This window comes from Jaculus jaculus, chromosome 1, assembly GCF_020740685.1.
Source record: "Jaculus jaculus isolate mJacJac1 chromosome 1, mJacJac1.mat.Y.cur, whole genome shotgun sequence".
NCBI lineage: Eukaryota > Metazoa > Chordata > Mammalia > Rodentia > Dipodidae > Jaculus > Jaculus jaculus.
Window position 1 is genome coordinate 107918537 of NC_059102.1, and position 4464 is coordinate 107923000.

Here is a 4464-nt window from a genome sequence, read left to right on the forward strand (position 1 = left end):
AGCAAAAACATATTACAACAGGTAAAATTTGATATAGAAAAACAAATGTAAGCACATTTAAAGTCACAGGCACAGGGACAGGCTTAAGGCCACTTCAGGTAGAATTGTTAGATTACTGCCATTAAAGATGGGTCAGCTGATCTGCATTACTACAATGGGAAATATGACCAGAGAGCAAAACATAACCCTTTGAAGGCTCAAGCTAGTGACAAAGCAAATTCTTTGTAAGGAGGGGGCCTGAAGGAAGACTGCTGAAGGGGTTCCTCCTCCTCAAGGTCAAAATTTCACCCCACCCCCTCCCACCACCTGGATTTACAATTTTGTTGGCAAAGTCCTGGTGTTAAACTCATGAGAAGTACAGGAAAGAGGGTCATGAACAACAAATGGTTCTTAAAATGATGATGTGAGGAAGGATTTAACACCCTATAGGTACGGACCATGAAGCCATAGCAAGGAGGAGCCCGGATATCCTCAGGCTGTGGACATCAGCGTGGCCCTCACAGGTCTGCAGGTTCCCATGCAATGTGAAGGGCAGGTTCTTGCTGGCCCCACCCACGCTGCTGCCCAGGGGCAAGGTCACCCTGAGAAACTCTGGCCTCTTGGGATGAGCGACCCTGGATTCCTTCAGAGTCACAACAAAATTACCTGAGGGCTTTTCCACTTCCAGGTACCCTTCTTCTCTCCTTGGGCAAGAGCTCTGCCGTCTTTCTCTTAAGTTAGGTCTACACTCTAAGAAAAATCACTAGAGTTAAAAAAAATGCATGAGTGCAACTTCATAGATGTTAATCTGTCACATATAATGTTTTGTTCTGACTAAACTACATTTTTATTGCAAAAATTAGAAAACAGAAAATAATTCCATGGAAAAAAAATCACAGAAATTCATAATCTCACCATTAAGAGTTTGCTGGCTTTCACCACCAAGTTTCTGGGTTTTTGTTTTCAGGCCCAATGTGGAAATTTGTATGTAGCTTTTGGGCAGCATTTCCATTGTTCTCCCAACTCAACAATGTCCTAACTGAAAGATTAACGAGCTAGAGGTCACTGTTGAGCCTCACTCTGATGTTTGGAGCTGGGCCAGAAATCAAAGACAGGGAAGAGAGGAATGAGACCAGGCTGCTGGACTTGACACTTCTCTTGGGCCTCAGCATCACCTCAGGTTTTCATTTCCCTCCCTCACCTTGAAAATGTCTTTTGAGATTGGTGAGCACTAGATTCAGTTAGACAGGAGGAGTAAGGGTCTATGGCACTGTGGGGTGATTGCAGGTAAAAATATCCATTTGTAGTAGTAGGTAGGAGAGAGAATATTGAATCTTCCTAGTATTAAGAAATTGAAACAGGGGGTATAGCTCAGGAGTACAGCATTTGATGGAAGATATGGAAATTATTTGAGTTGGTGGGTTTGCCCGCTACCTTGATTTTACCATTGCTCATGGACAAGTATCAGATATCCTACTGGATTTGTGCCACGATGTGTATCTGGCTCTCATGGGTTCTGGGACATCAAACCTGGGTCCATAGGTTTTGCAGACAAGCACCTTAACCTCTGAGCCATCTCTGCAGCCCTCATATTGTACTTCTTAAACATATAGTTATTATGTGCTACTTTAAAAGAAAATAATTTTTTAAATTGTTCTTGGCTTGAAGGCCATCAGTCTGCATCCTCAAGGACAAGCGCTGTGGCTCTCTCCATGGTGCTTTCAGAAGGAAGAGCTACAAGGACCTCCACAGAGCTAATGTTTATGGAGAACCGTAGCCCCTCCAGTAATTAATTGTGTTAGGGGTTGGTAGTATAATTGACTCTTTTCAATCATCACTGTCAAGGTGCTAAAAACAGCCAGTAACAACTATGCCACAGACTGAATGCCATGATATTTTAATTAGCCTTTAACCTGTAAGCTCAGCCTCCTACAACATTTCAGAACACACATAGACTTTTTTCTATTTGCTTGATTATTTGTTTTTTGTATAATGAAACATGAATGATCCCTGGTCTATTTCTTTTTTAATTTTGTTTGTTGTTATTTATTTGAGAGCAACAGACACACAGAGAGAGAGAAAGGAGAGGAGGGGGGAAAGAAGCATCAGGGCTCCAGCCACTGCAAACGAACTCCAGATGTTTGCATCACCTTGTGCATCTGGCTTATGTGGGTACTGGGGAAACTAGCCTCAAACCGGGGTCCGTAGTCTTCATAAGCGAGTGGTTAACCACTAAGCCATCTCTCCAGTCCTCTGGTCTAGTTCTTGATCAGTGTTCTATTTCCATCTGAAACCTCATGAACACTGCCTCTATATTTCCGTTTTGTGTGTGTGTGTGCATGCACGTGTGTATACATGTTAATATGCCTGTGAGTGCCCTTCTATTGGGGTGTACGTGTTCCTGTGGAGGCCCAAGGTTGACCAAGTTTTCTTTCTTGATCATTCTTCACATTATTTACTAAGGCAGAATCTAACTTAAGCCCAGAGCTTACCAGATGGGTTAATTTAGCAAGTCAGCTTCCCCAGACATCCAGTCTCTACCTCCAGACTGCTAGGATTTCAGGCAGACTGCCCACCTGGCACTTATGTGGGCACTGGAAATCTGAAGTTTGGCCCTCATGACTATGGGGCAAACATTTTATCTACTGTGACAACTCTCTAGGCCCACAGTCTGCATTCCTATCAGCACCCAGGACTTCTGAGCTCCCACCAGAACAATCCACCCAGCTCTATATTGTAGGACTTCTCTGGCCTACAGCCCCAGACTCTTCCAGATTCCTCTCACAAACCACATCGAAAGGCTTAAGAAATGCCTGACCAGGTTAATCATAGCCACAGCCTATTTCTGTGATGCTGATTATCTATTGAAGTTCCTTTTACAGAAGATGGGGAGGAAAGATTGCAAGAGCCGCATGAGGGGAGGGAACGTCTAGTGCATTGCCCCCATACCATGACTGACTGCTCCTCTCTCCACTCAGAAACCACAACCCCATGGTGGATACCAGCATTCAACAGAGTGAAATGTACCAACACATGACACTGTGTTCACAAAATAGAAAACTTAAAAACAGAAATAGGGCATTACCAACTCTTCATCAAGGCATATGTCCTAAGTCACTGTGCTGCTGCTTCAAGAATAGCAAATGTTCTAGCTCCTGATAACCTTTGCATTTGACCCTTGGTATTTAAGTGGAATCCCACAGAATATGCTTTTTGGCTAAGATTCCATCATTGTGTCCGAACATTTCTCATAGTACTTATCAAGAATAAATAGGATTATTTATAGTATACATTGTTATTTTTTTCCAACTTGGGAATGAGACCATATTGCTGCTGTAACCGTGCTTTTGTGAGCATAGGTATTTCTACTGAGTGTATAATTAACACTGGAATTTTGTGTGTATCTTTCTTTAGGACAGGCGTATGTCCATCAATAGGACAAATTATTGAAAGTGGATAAAACAGTTCTTGTTCTGCTTGGAATGCCTGCCCACCCCGCCTCTGCTTCCTCACACAGATGTCTTTCCCAGAGGATCCCTTCGGCTCAGAAAAAGATCTGGGCATCTTCTTCAAGCAAGCCCAGGGCAGCTTCAATAACCAGTGTACAGGTGACAAGGTGACAAACAGGACTGACACACACATCAGACACTTGGGCCACACAAGAAGAACCTCCCCTCTGCTGGCATGACTGACCATGACCCAGGACTCAATGACAGGAATACACAAGGACCAGCAGGCTGGGTAATCTATTTATTGATAATGAAATGGAAGCATGAAAGATACATCAGACAGATGCCCCCAAATATGCTTTTTTACAGGGGTCATTCCTACTGCAGAATGTACAAATGTACCATATGTGTGTAGTCTGTAAGAATGGAGGCCCAGAAACACAGGAGCCTCTGCCCTCTCCCCATATTGCTCTATGGATGGAAAGCTAGGACAGCCTCACTCCACTCTGCCTTGGCTAGTTTGCAGTTGACATCCTCCACCTAGAGGCCCATGAGTATGGTGATCATCCCCTGCTCAAAAGGAGGGAAGAAAGGAGAAAACAAGAAAAAAAAAAACAACCCAACAAAGTAAAAGAGACAGTGTGAGCCTGAACAAGGCAAGGCTGCGGAGGCCTCTCCTCCTGAGAAAGCCCCTGCACAGCTGATGGTACAGCAGCCCTATTGGATCCAGAGCCCCGGGACTGCCTGAGCTTGGGCAGCAAACCCTGCATCCCCTTCTACCACCACCATGAGACTAGAAACAGGATCATGCCACAGTCCCCACCACGCCTTCCTTCTCAGCCCTTAATTCTTTTTTTTTTTTTAATTTTTATTTATTTATTTGAGAGTGACAGACAGAGAGAAAGACAGACAGAGGGAGAGAGAGAATGGGCGCGCCAGGGCTTCCAGCCTCTGCAAACGAACTCCAGACGCGTGCGCCCCCTTGTGCATCTGGCTAACGTGGGACCTGGGGAACCGAGCCTCGAACCGGGGTCCT